Source organism: Schistocerca americana, chromosome 2 (assembly GCF_021461395.2).
Source record: "Schistocerca americana isolate TAMUIC-IGC-003095 chromosome 2, iqSchAmer2.1, whole genome shotgun sequence".
NCBI lineage: Eukaryota > Metazoa > Arthropoda > Insecta > Orthoptera > Acrididae > Schistocerca > Schistocerca americana.
Genome location: NC_060120.1, coordinates 773,417,302 through 773,433,789, shown reverse-complemented (window position 1 = coordinate 773,433,789; position 16,488 = coordinate 773,417,302).

The window sequence follows — 16,488 nt, the reverse complement described above, 5'->3', positions numbered from 1 at the left end:
TGCGTTCCCTGATCCATGCCTTTTACCTGTCTCTTCTTGTAATGCCTGAGCTAGTCCTCAGATTTTGAATGTTTCTTCTTCTTCTTTTTTTTAAGTTTGTGTCTCATGATCGAAAGTAAAAACTAGTGACATATGCTAATAGCAAGTTTCGTTTTCAGATATCTCTAAAACTATGTAATTCAACAAAAGCACTTCAGGATGGTTTTACTCTTACAGTTACTTATTTTCTATCCTCAGTGACCTCGTCGCCAACGGGGCGTCAAACCCAGTTCTTGTTTGGTTTCTCTTAGTGCCTATTAAGTCGCAGTCTTACACCGAAAAACTCATTAGTAGATTCCGCGAGTTAATTAACTTAAACAAATTTTTTCTCTGTTTGTTCATTGTCCATTATTTTAGTATTTGTCTAGTTCTTCGGGCTTATTTTTATCCTGTCCGATACGTTGTGACGATCATTACACTTGAGTCAAACTGTGCAATACCATCGGGAAACGTAAACGCTACAGGTAGCAGTGTTCCTTCTTGATTCTCAGAGTATAATAAGGACTTGCAAATTTCTGTAGCATTGCTGTGAATAGTTTTGATCTGTGGAATCTCCTTGTGAGTCATTCTTTAAACTGTGAATAAACACTAATGGATGCTAGCATATGTTCAATCATTGTGCAATACCTCATTATTTTTTGGCACTGTCCTGAAGTAAAAGACAATTGATTAATTTATGTGCAGGTCTTCCTTTCGCTCCTTACATTTTTGGTCACACAGTTCGTTTGTGCCACTTACGAATGCATTGTAACAGGCACTGGTGCTGCGAACTTACAAGAAACTCGTCGCACCTTCTCCATACAAGAACTAGTGGGCTTTCTCCAGTATGGCCAACTCGTGAAAACTACAGTTTTGCTCTGTTTCTTTCTTCTTATACGTCTCGGTCGACAGACTTCGGCACTCCGGTCAGCTGGCGAAAGCAGCACACTGCTTCGCTCTCCGTCACCTCCTGTGTGGTGCGCACGCCAGGGGAAAACGGCTTTGTAGTGAACGAAACAATTAAATCCCCAAAGCCACCCATTGTTTAAACTGTGTATTAACTCTGTATTTTAAGTCCCATAAACGTTGCTCGACGGAGGTTTCATTGTACCAGTATAGTCACAACGCTGTATCAAGTTCTTGTACGAAATAAGAGAAAAATGGCTCTCTGTGTGCACCCATATGCACCATATTCACACTTTTATCACGATCATTACTTGAAATATCCTTTGGACTGTTGCAGTCTACCTTGGATACCGCGTCCCTAGATATAGCCAAGAGGGTTGCATCAGAACAGTCGCCTTTCTTCCTGTGTATGTGTTGCACTTCAATATGCGCTGCAACGGCTACCTACGATCGTAACAAGCTCGCTGTTGTTTCTTAGATATTTTCGTCCGTCTCACTCGATTAGGCCCCTTATCAAGAATGCCGTGTTACTAATAGGTGCACGCCATATTCCCACAATTGACAGAACCAAGTCTTCCACTCGCTTTCGCTACTACGGATTATACATGTTCATTGGCAGGTCATTTCGTGCTATTACCATCGGCTATTTAAGCGATGTGATGGGCTCTAGAAGTTCATCAGTAACCATATAACCAGGTACTATATTTTTCATCATTATTATTATTATTATTTCTTTCCTTTCTCAGACGTTATGTCTGGTTAAAAATGGAAAGTGACGCGAACCTTGATCGAGTGTGACTTCCTTTTAACTGTACGGTATATGTTATATTGCATTTAGGAACTTTCGGGTAATTGAACATGTATCAATAATTGCAGATATCTGTAGTTGTATATATACGTTTGGATGTAGCTGTATTGCGTTGATGTACTGTTGGATATTGTGTGGTATGGCTCCTGTAGTTGATAGTACAATTGGTATAATGTCAACTTTATGCTGATGCCACATGTCCTTGACTTCCTCAGCCAGTTGGATGTATTTTTCAGTTTTTTCTCCTGTTTTCTTCTGTATATTTGTTGTATTGGGTATGGATATTTCGATTAGTTGTGTTAATTTCTTCTTTTTATTGGTGAGTATGACGTCAGGTTTGTTATGTGGTGTTGTTTTATCTCTTATAATGGTTCTGTTCCAGTATAATTGGTATTCATCGTTCTCCAGTACATTTTGTGGTGCATACTTGTATGCGGGGACGTGTTGTTTTATTAGTTTATGTTGTATGGCAAGTTGTTGATGTATTATTTTTGCTACATTGTCGTGTCTTCTGGTGTATTCTGTATTTGCTAGTATTGTACATCCGCTTGTGATGTGATCTAGTGTTTCTATTTGTTGTTTGCAAAGTCTGCATTTATCTGTTGTGGTATTGGGATCTTCAATAAAATGCTTGCTGTAATATCTGGTGTTTATTGTTTGATCCTGTATTGCAATCATGAATCCATCCGTCTCACTGTATATATTGCCTTTTCTTAGCCATGTGTTTGATGCATCTTTATCGATGTGTGGCTGTGTTAGATGATACGGGGGCTTGCCTTATAGTGTTTTCTTTTTCCAATTTACTTTCTTCGTATCTGTTGATGTTATGTGATCTAAAGGGTTGTAGAAGTGGTTATGAAATTGCAATGGTGTAGCCGATGTATTTATATAAGTGATTGCTTTGTGTATTTCGCTAGTTTCTGCTCCTTCTTCTTATTATTAGAGGCATTATTTTGCATTAATCCACATTTAATGATAGCTGTCTTTTCGTTTGCTCGTACAACCAGTCAGCGACGATATTTTTCTGTACACAACAGGTTCGTCAACAAGAAACCGGAGTGTGCTACTTGAAATTATTTGATGAATTATACTAGGTGTGAGCAAAAAGGAACGGAAATTTTAGTTTTTCTTAAAAACCTTTATTTATGAGTACCAATTTTGTCCCCTTCAAAGTAATCTCTCTCCCCCCCCCCCCCCCCCCCCCCCCTCAGATACAGTACACTTGTCAGCGCTTTTTCCAGTCTTGGAAGCACGTCTGGAACTCACTTTTCGTTAGGGTGTTCAGCTCCTTCAGCGATACAGTTACCATCTCATCAATGGTGGCAAAACTACGTTCTTTCGTGGTTCTCTTGAGACGCAGTAATAGAAAGCAATTGCAGGGGGCCATGGCCGGCGAATGCAATGGCTAAGGCACAACTTTTTTTTCCCCTCGAAAAAATCGCGATTAAGCATGGACGTGTGAACGAAAGAATTATCGTGACCCAGTTTCCACGAGTAGTTTTGCCACAATCTTGCTCGTTTTCTTTGGACTGCTTCATGCTTCACATCAACGACACATAACTTAGAGTTAGTATTCCTTACTGACCGTACGATCATAAGGCAGGAACTTATGGCGCAGTATCCGATTGTAATCGAAGAAAACAATGAGGTAAACCTTCACATGTAGTCGAACTTGTCGAATTTTTTTCGGTGTTGCCTCTTGAGACAGTTTCCATTGGGACGGCTGGACTTTGATTTCAACGTCGTACAGATACACGCATGTTTCGGCACCTGTTGTAACCTTCTTTAGAAGTTCTGGATCGCTGTCGAACTCATTCAGCAATTCCTGAGCGACGTCTACGCAGCGTAATTTTTGGAACATTGCTGCTACACGTTTCATTCCGTAAAAATTGCTTGGCATGAGCCAGCGGATACACAGACATCAGCAGCAATCTCTCTGATGGAGATTCGACGATTTTCCAGAACCATTTTCATTAGTTGTTCCACAGTGTCGTCAGTAATTGTGCTAGGGCGATCAGGGCAGCATTCGTCTTCAACGTCTTCTTGGCCCTCTTTTAAACATTTATACCAATCGTAAACTCCTATCTTACGCGTAGTAGATTCACCAAAAACCATTGTAAACATTTTGAATGCGGAGCTGCGTTTTATTCCATTTTCAAACAAAATCTAATGCAAATTCTTTGATCTGCCTTCTTTGAAAGTAACAGTTCTCCGAGCTCTCAAAAGCACACATAACTTTTCCGACTGTCAACAACTGCTGAAAAGGCAAGCATACGCCAGGAACATGTATACCGACAAGATAAAAACTGAAAATTGGATGTATAAAGCCCGCGAAATTAACTTCGCGTTACTTTTTAATCACACCTCGCACATAAGAAATGTGGGCGTACTACACTTCCTTGGACTACACCCGATATTACTTTCGTTTCTGTTGAACATCCGCCGCCCCCGTATGTCATAGTTCAGTCAGTCAGAAGTATTTTTAGCTCGTCACATTTCAGAAAGTATTTGTTATAGTCGTATCTTCGCTGTCAGAAAAATTCCAGTAAGGTATCGAACGCCTTGCCGAAATTAAGACACTTTACCTGTCCATCTGCAGTTTAAGGCAGGCTTAGAGTATACAGGTGGACACGTGGAACGGTTCGAAAAGTCTCAGATTATAAATGGCTTGGTTCAAATGGCTCTGAGCACTATGGGACTCAACTGCTGAGGTCATTAGTCCCCTAGAACTTAGAACTAGTTAAACCTAACTAACCTAAGGACATCACACTCATGCATGCCCGAGGCAGGATTCGAACCTGCGACCGTAGCGGTCTCGCGGTTCCAGACTGCAGCGCCAGAACCGCGCGGCCACTTCGGCCGGCTCAGATTATAGTATGAGGCAATTGAAATAAGTGTGTGTGTGTGTGTGTGTGTGTGTGTGTGTGTGTGTGTGTGTGTGTGTGTGTGTGTGTGGCGCGCGCGCGCGAGCGAACGAACGAATGATGACTCCTCACTCATTAAGCTTTATGCACTTAAATAGAAGTTACCCAACTAAACTCATAAAGCAAAGAACCTTATTCATCTCATGGAAGTGTATTAGCTCAAAACTGAGAGGAAATTTTTACAGTGTGACACTCCAGACAAGCAGGTCATTGCAGGTTTCTGTTTAGACGTGTTTGTTTGTAAGTACATACATAAAATGTAACTAAAAGATCTTGTCCCTCCAACCAGTATAACCGCAGAAGTTAATTGGTTAACGAAAGGAAATGTTTGCAGCAAAGTAAAAGAGTAGAAAGTTATTTGCGAATAGGCACTGGGACTCCGACAGTGTGTCATTGATTTGAAGTTGTCTCCATTGCTTGGCATATGACAGAATTCAGAGAGTTTGAGAGATGTTAGCATTCAAGCTTTAGAGAACATCCGAGAAAACTTTTGTAGTATGTTTGCAGAAGGCGTTGGAAGCCGCGCCTGTATTCACGATGAAACCGTGCTGGAAAGTGTCGATGTAGGAAACTACAGTCACAGCTTAATCATGCATCCATAGCGAAAGTTAATTCTCCGTAAATACGTGCCTGCTGCTGTAAAGGCATGCGACGCGCTTTCAGAAGCGGTTTGCCGTTTAGGGTTGCGTGCGCACAGAACTGTCGCCAGGAATGAAAGCATCACGCACATATGACGCAAACCGCTTATTACCTGTGACGGAATTCAATTAGCACTGCGAGTAGGACAAAATATCGTTTGTTCGTTTTGCGATCGACGCACTATTTGGGTTAAGTAGATTTGGTTTTAAGCTAACATTGTTACAAGATATGAGGTACATCTGTCTAATAGTAAAAGTGCGCATCATCATTTTGCGGCTTCCTCTTACGAGTTGCCATGGTGCCTAAAAGTTAAGAATAAAGAAATGAGAGCATATTTCTTGAACAGTACATCGAAATCAGTCGCAAAACAAGGCAAACGAAGAGCAAAACGACATTCGGCATTAAACAGTATCTAAAACACGTACTACGAAAATAATTCTAAGCTGGAATGAATCTGTCACTGTGTAGCGGAGTGTGCGTTGTTTAGGGACTTCGTGGGAAGCGAAAATTGCTGGGACAAGGCACGAAATCTGAACCTTAGCTTTCCCGGACAATGCTGTTCCTGATTGTGCTATTCGGGCAATACTCACGTCACACCCTCACAGCTTTACAGCCTTCAAAAACTTAAGAGAAGTTCTCTCTCTCTCTCTCTCTCTCTCTCTCTCTCTCTCTCTCTCTCTCTCTCTCTCTGTGTGTGTGTGTGTGTGTGTGTGTGTGTGTGTGTGTGTGTGTGTGTGTGTAGGCGCGCGCGCGCCGGAAAGCTCCTAATATCGTGTCGGACATCCTTTCGCCTGGCGTAGTGTAGTAACTCTCACCGTGGCATGGACTCTGTCATTGGAAGCCCCTGCAGAATGCCCTGCAGTCATGCTGCCTATATAACCTGTGCAGAACCTCTTGGTTATCTCCCAGAAATGTTTCTTGGGATTAATATCGGGTGGTGGGTGGCCAAATCATTCGCCGGAATTGTGCAGAATATTCTTCAAACCAGTCGCGAACAGTTGGGGCGCGTTGACGTAGTGTGGGAACATGAAGTCCATGAATGGCTCCCAGTAGTCTCCAAGTAGACGAATATGACCATTTCCAGGCAGTGATCGGTTCAGTTGGACCGGAGGACCGAGTCCATTCCATGTAAACCCAGTCGACACCATTATTGTGCCACCACCAGTTCGCACAGTGCCTTGTTGACAACTTGGATGCATGGCGTGGCGAGGTCTGCACCACACTCGAACCCTATCTTCAGATGTTACAAACTGAAATCAGGACTCGCCTAACCGGCCAGTCGTCTAGGGTCCAACCGAAATGATCACAAGCCGAGGAGAGGAACTGTAGGCGATTTCGTGCTGGTAGCAAAGACACTCGAATCGGTCGACTGCTGCCATAGTATATTAACGCCTAATTTCGCCTCATTGTACTGACGGATATTTTTGAGGTGCCCCATATTGATTTCTGTGGTTTTCACGCAGTGTTGCTTGTCTGTTAGCACTGGCAGCTCGACGGAAATGCCGCTGCAGTCAGTCGTGAAGTGAAGGCCGTCGCCCACTGCATTGTCGGCGGTGAGAGGAAGAGCCAGAAATTTTGTATTCTCGACACACGCTCGACACTATGGATTTCGGAGTATTGAATTCCCTAACAATTTCCGAAATGGTAAGTCCCATGCATTTAGCTCAAAATACCACTCCGCGTTCAACGTCTGTTAATTCCCGTCGTGCGGCCATAATCACGTCGAAAATCTTTTCACACGAATCACCTGAGTATCCCGGGTTCGATTCCCGGCGGGGTCAGGGATTTTCTCTGCCTCGTGATGACTGGGTGTTGTGTGATGTCCTTAGGTTAGTTAGGTTTAAGTAGTTCTAAGTTCGAGGGGACTGATAACCATAGATGTTAAGTCCCATAGCGCTCAGAGCCATTTGAACCATTTTTTGAATCACCTGAGTATAAATGACAACTCCGCCAATGCACTGCCTTTTATGCCTTGAGTACGTGATATTGCCGTTATCTATGTTATGATATCGCTATCTATGTTATGATATCGCTATCCCATGACTTTTCTCATCGCATTGTATACACTTCTTGACAAAAGTGAATCACAGAGAATGGGGGAAGGAAACTTAGTGAAACTATACGGGTTGAGTGATTACGTCATATTGCATTGATTACAAAACTGAGTCAGCTTTACAGTGTCAGCCACGTATTACTACGACGTTTCACCTACTCTGGTAGAGATGAATGCTTTCATTCCATTGGGAAGGCTGTCATAAGGCCGTTTTATGATATCCTTTTGCAACTGGTCCTTGATACCTTGGGTATGGCACTGGAACGTAAGTGACATCCGTACTTGTCCAACACACGCTTTCTACAGGCCAGGGATCTGGGGGTCTTGCTGGCCACATGGGTACCTCAACATCACGCTCATAGTGACACGTCCAATAGTGGAAGAGCATTTTGCTGTTGAAAAATGGCGCCATGATACTGTCGCATGAGAGCTAACCCTCGAGGACACAGGATGTCTGACGGTACAGTGGTATGTCAGAGCTCCAGTAAGCACTACCAGTCGTGAGCTGAAGTCACGTCCGATCTCCGTGTCATTCAGTGATAACTCGACATCTGACGCTGTTCACGCCCATATAGCCTTACCAGCCCCGATAAGAACACGAAACAAGAACAACAGTAGTAATGTTCTCTGATCATTTTACTTGTCACAAATAATTGCAACTCTGATCATTTAAGTACCCGCAGTTGGTGTGTACGTGTGCGAAGTTACATTGACAGCCGACCGTGTTTGGGCGCTTTGTTTTTGTGAGGCAACGTGGCTTCGTGCAGAAGCAGGATGGCAAAGTGGTGGCAACTGGATGATAGGCGTCACCGTGTCATTGTCAGACTGCAGACTAGCCATAGTTGACACGAGGTGGATAGCGAATTGAATGTCGTCCGTAGTTTTATGTTGCGGCTACGGACAAGATTCCTAGACGTAATAAATACTCAACGGCAGTACGGGCGTAAACATCCAACCAGCATAGCACCTACTTCGGGGCTGGAGATTTCTGTGCAGCCTCTGGGTCTCTCAGCTCTCGTCAGAATGTATTCTCGGCTTCAAGAGATTACTCTGCATACGCATCTACCTGACAAATCCATTCCGCTCACAAGCACTCTGTTTGCATAAGCGAACGTGGTGCTTTGTACTTCGCGGGTGCTCTCAGGAATAGTGTCGGTAGTGTTCTGTTCACGAATCTCTCGGTTTAGTCTGGAATGTGCTTATCACCGACCATTCAACTGACGCGCCCCTGTGACATTTGTCCTAACAGTATTGTGGAAAAGGGATTGATGTTGCTGGCACCAGTGTTCTCACATTAGCCGGAATCATGTTAAGCATCCCCAGGCAGTGGTCGATTCTCCTTATACCTTGTACGCGTATCACTCTGTCACTTAAGTCAGTGCTGCCATTAAAACCTTGGGTCGCTTGTTAAAAGAGCGACGGAACCGAGAGAACGTGCGACTCCTGGGTGAGCCACGTTGGTATCTTGAATGAGAGCGACAAATTATTGCTACAGCTAAAGCAAAAGATAAACAAATAGGTAACACCTGCGTGTAGCTTTGACGGGCAATGAGGAAATTTTTGCATACAGCAAGCTCCCGACTATCTGGTGTAATGCAGACCCCCATATTGCACGGATAATCCGAAAACTAGGCCGGCCGCGGTGGTCTAGCGGTTCTAGGCGCTCAGTCCGGAGGCGCGCGACTGCTACGGTCGCAGGTTCGAATCCTGCCTCGGGCATGGATGTGTGTGATGTCCTTAGGTTAGTTAGGTTTAAGTAGTTCTAAGTTCGAGGGGACTGATGACCATAGATGTTAAGTCCCATAGTGCTCAGAGCCATTAACGAAAACTGCTATGTGCTGAATGTACAAGACACGTTGCACTTCATATTTGAATCCGAATCATTATTTGCGAGTTGCTCACTGGAAACGATCGACTTATAGCTCTTCGAGAAATGGCTAGGCAAACATATGAACAGGAAATCGGTTTCGAGCATGTTAATAGGACAGAATCCCTGAATTTACGTGGAGATGAAATGGGAACAACGAAAAAGTATTTCAGGGCTCTCGGAAGGTGGGATTTGGGCTCGTCTTCCCACGGTAAAACACGAGTCTCGAGCATAATAGTGTATAGTAAACGAAAACATTTGTTCTAATTACAACAGTGTATTTCATCCTTCCAGAAATCGCCGAACTATGCACGGATAATCTGCACCTGTATACTCGGCTGGTTGCTGTAATTACTTTCTTTAGTAAAGCTTCGTCATGGCCACGTACGTTTAAACTTAATACGCATCGCATATAATGACTTAAAATAAGTGTCTTCGAGAATAGTTCTCACGGACTTTAAATTAATGGATCATTTGATCACTTTCTATTTTAGAATTGCACAATCCAAAGAGCAACAAAGCAGTTGAAAGACGAGCATATTTAGATAATAAAACTCGGCCTTATTTTTGCTTCAAAAACTGAAAGTAAATAAGAGTATTAATTATTTAGCGGGCCAACAGCCCGCGATGGATACACGGTTCCCGTCGGATTTTCGAAGTTACGCAACGTCGGGCGTTGGCAGTACTTGGGTGGGTGACCGTTTGGGTGTGCCAAGCGCTACTGGCAGTTTTTCCTTTGACCTTACGACGAAAGGAGGGGGTTGGTAGCCTGAAGTTCCTGATCAACAAGCCTCACTGCCTTGACTCATGAAGTGACAGCATGACGACGCTCTTAATGACGACGTTTACCTCGGCGGCCCCCTTTATACTTCCAGAGAGGAGGTAGCTGTGTGCTGTCTCCGGTTTCACCCTCTCCCTTATCATCATCCATAACACAAACCCAGCGCTACACTGTACACACATTCAGGTCATTCACACTTGACACTCATAACAAATCTAAGAGGCAGATCACCTCCACGAAGACCTTGCCATGAACAGCGATGCAAGAGTCCTGCATCTGCTTCCCCACAGACGTTTTCTGAGTTGGGAACTGTTTTACTTGCACTTGCTGCAACTGTATTGGTCACAGTTGTGGCAGACGCTGTCGGTCACTTACGTAGTTCCGTCGCTTGGACGCACTTCGTGTTCTTACACATTTTCACTCCCAGATGAATTCACTTATTCCAGTTGAGACTCACCAATCATTTACGGAAATGCTACTACAGTTTTGTTTTCTAAAGCACATTAGTCTACATTTCTCAGCATCGAGAGCTGATTGCTTGTGGTTTTTCATTTTTTAATACGTTTGTATTTCATGAAGATGTGACAGGAATTGCAATGATTTTACATCAGGTAACATTCCCTCATAGATAACCGCGTCATCCGCAGACAAATATTATCCGCTTTATTATTAATATGCGTCCAAAAAGTGCAGAGACTTACGACACTTTCGTGTATAACATCTGAAATCACTTGTCTGTGGGTGACCCGTAAAATCTTTCGTCTTTCTATTGATCTCGAACGCTCACCGCTGATTCAGTATTCTTGTTACTATGCCCTGCAGCGTTCCACAGTGTTTCGTTGGGAACATCTCATGGCCACACGACGGAGGTTACAAGCTGGCAAGGTAGTCCTGCTTCAACAAGGGGGTCATACGTGCAAGACGGAGCAACAAGAGGAAAGCGTGCCTTATTAGCGAAACAAAATCTGACGAAGCATAGAGAAAAGACAATATCTTTTTCCAAAGCATGAATCGCTGAACTAGTCTGTGTATCAGTTCTTACAGGACGGACTTTTAAGTCCCTGATAAAGTTTGTCAAAAATAGTTTCTTGGTAGCCGAAAAGTGTTACTGGAAACTATTGATTCGTAGCGCCCGTGTCTTTGGTCGATGAAGCGAAATTGTAAGGGCAACGTGGTCGCTCTGACGCGAGATTTCGAGTTTTGCTCAAGTACGAATCATGACGGTAGGAAGAACTTCATTATTCACCACGTGTCGAGAAACACAGGTCCTGATCACCACATTGACATCTTTAGGGTTAATTCGAAAGTATTGCAATAGTGACATTGCAGTAGTAGTTGCCCATGCTTTGACTATTTTAGGTGACTGAATCCATGCCTTTCACTCACAGCGGTGCTGTTTGTGGTAACTTCATGCGCCACTTCATACGAGGAGAGCAAGACTTAAGACGGTTATAACAAACCTGTTTGTTAAACGTGAAATGATTTTGTTGTTCAAACGTCAAGCGGGGTGAAAAAAACTTCATTAATAAAGCGTACATCATTCATTTGGCACACTGTCTCTCCCTTTTTATAATATTCGACCGCCACCACGACGCAAATGATTCGTACTATTTCTCGTACGTATTATATTAAAATCTTTTGACTGTTTTGACGTTTCAACAATAAAATCGCCCGCATCTCGTGGTCGTGCGGTAGCGTTCTCGCTTCCCACGCCCGGGTTCCCGGGTTCGATTCCCGGCGGGGTCAGGGATTTTATCTGCCTCGTGATGGCTGGGTGTTGTGTGCTGTCCTTAGGTTAGTTAGGTTTAAGTAGTTCTAAGTTCTAGGGGACTGATGACCATAGATGTTAAGTCCCATAGTGCTCAGAGTCATTTGAACCATTTTTTGAACAATAAAATCATTTCACTGGGACAGGGCATGGTTTTAACGGAATTACCCTGACATTTATCTTCAGAGATTTAGTGAAGCAACGAGAAACCAACATCTGGGTGACCGGAAGAGCATTGGAAATACCATCTTCTCAAACAAGAGTCCGATATCGTCCAATTCTGTACAAAAAAGTTGGAGCGAGATGGTGTAGTCGTCGAGTAATTTCACCCGAAGAAAAATAAATGTGGTCTGTGGTCCCAGCTTCGCACAGTATGTAGATACAAAAATAGAAAGGCTAAAGATGATCAAGATCTCACCACTCGTATTATTTGTTTCTCGAGAAAATAAATTAGTCCGAGAAAAGTTTCTTTACACAACCAGTCCATCCTGTTCCGTATGTGGTAAAGTCGTCCATAATAGGACGTTCAAATGGCTCTGAGCACTATGGGACTCAACTGCTGGGGTCATTAGTCCACTAGAACTTAGAACTAGTTAAACCTAACTAACCTAAGGACATCACAAACATCCATGCCCGAGGCAGGATTCGAACCAGCGACCGTAGCGGTCTTGCGGTTCCAGACTGCAGCGCCTTTAACCGCACGGCCACTTCGGCCGGCACAATAGGACGTTAAACTTCTATTTTATTTTACGCGCTTAGTTACGTAGGACAGAACTGAGGAGCAAATCTGGTCATAGAACGTATCAGTACATGCAATTACAACAGAAAATTAATAATACGTAAAATAAAATGCTTATGAATCCTAAAGACAAGCTGTAAGTTTACACAAGCGCGGTCAACAATGTAACTCGAGAATTAGCTTAATTTTTCAAGGAACCCCTTGGCAAAATAGGAGTGACAGATGAGGAAACCAGTTTGGATTCGAAAGCACGAAAACCACTGCAAAGATTCTTGTGGCAATTAATTGAAAACGGATTCAGTAGAATACTGCACGCCTTGCGATGCAAGAGACGCGCAGGTGCGATCCAAATGCAGATTGAATTTCTGCCTAGAATTCACTGAGTGAGAGCTGCTTGGGAATAAGATAAAATTGTTAACAAGACACTACTGTAAAGAATATATAATTATATTGAGAGACCGGTACCAGAATACCCATACTAATGAACAGGGGTCGACAAGAGGTTCGCGAACCTAACACCACTTATTTCCCGAACCGCCCGTTTCTGAGTCTAAAATACCCCTTGAGAATGAGAAGAGTTAACCAAAAATATGCCATACGTCATAAGCGAATGAAAATAAGCAAAGTAGACTACTTTTCGCGTCGAGCTGTCAGTTACTTCAGAAATTTGAACTGTACAGACTCACAAATAATATGCACATTCTGTGTAATACGAACGACAGGTTTGAATTGTTGGTTAGAAACTGTAAAAACTAGGCGTTACTGTGGTTCACCGTTAGTTTATTTACTGCAAGTCATGAAATTATATCTTGAACTCCGCTATTTGAAACAGTGAGAACGTTGCACACAACGTTCGTTACTACCAAGCTAGTGTCACCAGCAAAAAAAGTTTAGAGTTACCAGTAATACTAGAAGGCATATCATTTATACACTGAACAGCCAAAGAAACTGGTACACCTGCCTAATATCGTCAGGGCGCCCATGAGCACGCAGAAGTGCTGCAACACGACATGGCATGGACTCGACTAATGTCTGAAGTAGTGCTGGAGAGAATTGACACCATGAATCCTACTGGGCTGCCCATAAATTCGTAAGCGTACGAGGGGATGGAGGTCTCTTCCGAACAGTCGGACAATAAATTTTCACATCAGAAAGGTTTGTTAATAATTACTGTGCCTCCTAGATGAAAGAAAGCAACATTGATCGTGTACTTCTAATTTATTTATTTATTTGCTACAATATGCAACTAGTAATTGAGCTGATCCTATAACTACAAAATCTGTCAGCCCATCCAAATACCTAGTATGGTATATGAAATGGATTGGACACAAAGGCCCAATTGTACGTAAGGCAGGTGACAGACTATGTACGGTTCATTGGCAGGGTACTCCGGAAAACACAGATGTTCTGCAGAGGAGACTATTCACAAATCACAAGTGCGTCCCATCTTAGTCCTGGCCCGATACACTTCAGCAGAATTCTAACAGAGTACATTGAACTTATACAAAGAAGAGCGGCAGAAGTGGTCACAGGTCTGTGAGACTCGCAGGCGAGCGTTATGGAAATGTTGAAAAACGTAAGTTGGGAAGCACTTGAAGATGCCACCGGTTAGGTATATCACGAAAGCCTCCTTACATGGAAGAACTGATATTAAGTGAAAAATCTAGAGATATTCTTCATCCTTCTACGATCACTCCCGTAGGGACTGAAAAGATGAGACTGATTATAGCTCGTACGGAGGCTTTTGAACAGCCGTTCTTACCGGACTCCGTAAGATATTGTAAGCAGAAGAAACTCTTAACATGTACCTGGCTAGTCAGCGTCTACCAGGTGCTGCACTCCAGTGGTTTGCAGAGTGTGTTTGTTGATTTAAATGCTGCTGTCTCGTCGTTGTAAAGGTAAGTTGAAATCTAACAGGCAGGCCCATAACACATTGCCTTTCGTCTTGCCTTACGGCATGCGCATCAATCGTCCACCACCACCACCACCACCACCACCAGCAGCAGCAGCGAAAGGAATAGCATCACGTACAGCTTCGCCGCCAACACCGGCAACAGCACAGATATCACCAGCGGAACAGCATACGAGGGTCGTTCAATAAATAATTCCCCACGTTTAAAAAAAGACATTAATAAACAAACGTCCTTGTGCTTCACATTTGATGTTCTGTGCGCCGGTGAAGTTTCGAACCGTTCTGGCAGATGGCAGACAAAATGGCGTCTACATTCGACTCACGTTACAAGCGGCTTGCTGTAATTGAATTCTTGTGTGCAGAAATAGAAACCGTGCTGAACATCGGTAAACGTTTGTGTGCAGTGTATGGCGATGCTACGGTTCATAGGACTACAGTTGGACGATGGGTAAAGAAAGTTAAAGCTTCAGGAAATGCAGAAACAGAGCTCCATGATCAGCCACGCTCGGGACGTCCTGTTACAGCCACTGCTCCAGACATGCTGACTAGTGCGTTTGCCATTATTCGTGCCGATCGGCGCATCACAACTCTATAATGGCTCTAAGTTGTCGGTCAGCATTGGAAGCGCGTGCAATGATAGAATCTCGGATATTCAAAGAGGTGCTCACGATGGGTTCCCCGAATGCTCAAAGCGGACCACAAGATTCAAAGAAAGGCCATTTCATGTGAATTGTTGGAGCATTTTGAGACCTAGAGAGAGAGGCCTTTTTGTCACGGATCGCTACAGGGGACGAAAGCTGGGTGCACCACTTTGCGCCGGAAACAAAAAGGCAGTCCATGGAGTGACATCATCGTTATTCACCACAAAAGAAGAAATTCAAGACTACCCCTTCTGCCGGAAAAGTCATGCTGACAGTCTTCTGGGATTGTGATGGCGTCATTCTCGTGGATGTGATGCCAAGAGGGTCAGCCATAAATTCAGAGGTATACGTGAAGACTTCGAATAAACTCACGAATCGTTTCCGACGTATTCGATCAGACAAGAATCCAGCTGAAATCTTGCTCCAACACTATAATGCATGCCCACAACCAAGTCTGAGGACCTGGGAACACATCGCCAAATTGGGCTGGACACCATTGCCTCATCCACGCTTCAGTTCAGACCCTCGAACTTCCATCTCATTGGACCGCTTAAAATTCTCTACAGGGAACACATTTTGAAGATAACGGGAGTGTTATGCAGTGAAAACATGGCTACACGTACAGGGCTACAGCTTTCACCAGCAGGGAATACATGTTCTTCCACAACGTTGGCGTATGGCCATAGCACGTGATGGAGACTACCTAGATAAATTGGACAGGGACGAGACATGTTGATGGTATATTGTCACCAAATTCTGACTCTTAACAATAAATATGTAGTGAGAAAAAATGTGGGGCTTTACTTATTGCACGACCCTCAGAATCTGTCAGCACTTGCAGATTATACAACCAGAGACTAAAACATGAACCTGTAAGCAGCAGTTATATTCTAAAGTTACGTATGAAATCGCTGAGTGCACTTCGAGGGCTGAATCCACGTTAACGCTCCTAATGCCACTGTGTTCAATATGACCCCACAAGCACATTGGAAATACATACCTCCCGTGTTTTCAAAGCCATTATTTGCAAAATATGACATTCATATGCTGAGTCAATTGCACCCACTGATGTTTCATATATTTTTATGTTTGCAACACACTAAAATTTATTCATGGTTTTTGCATTGAGTACCACTGGGGCCAGTAGGACCCCAACCTAAATTTACTTTTGTTTCTTGAGCTTAATGTTTATTAAAATAGAATCATTAATGTTAGTTTGAAGAACTGTAATGAACGTGTTTGTTACATCATTAAAATGCTGCAAATGTATCCGGTGTATATTACATGGGGTCTGTATCACCTCAGGGATACTCAGCGAGGCCGGCCGGAGTGGCCGTCCGGTTCTAGGCGCTACAACCTGGAACCGCGCGTCCGCTACAGTCGCAGTTTCGAATCCTGCCTCGGGCATGGATGTGTGTGATGTCCTTAGGGT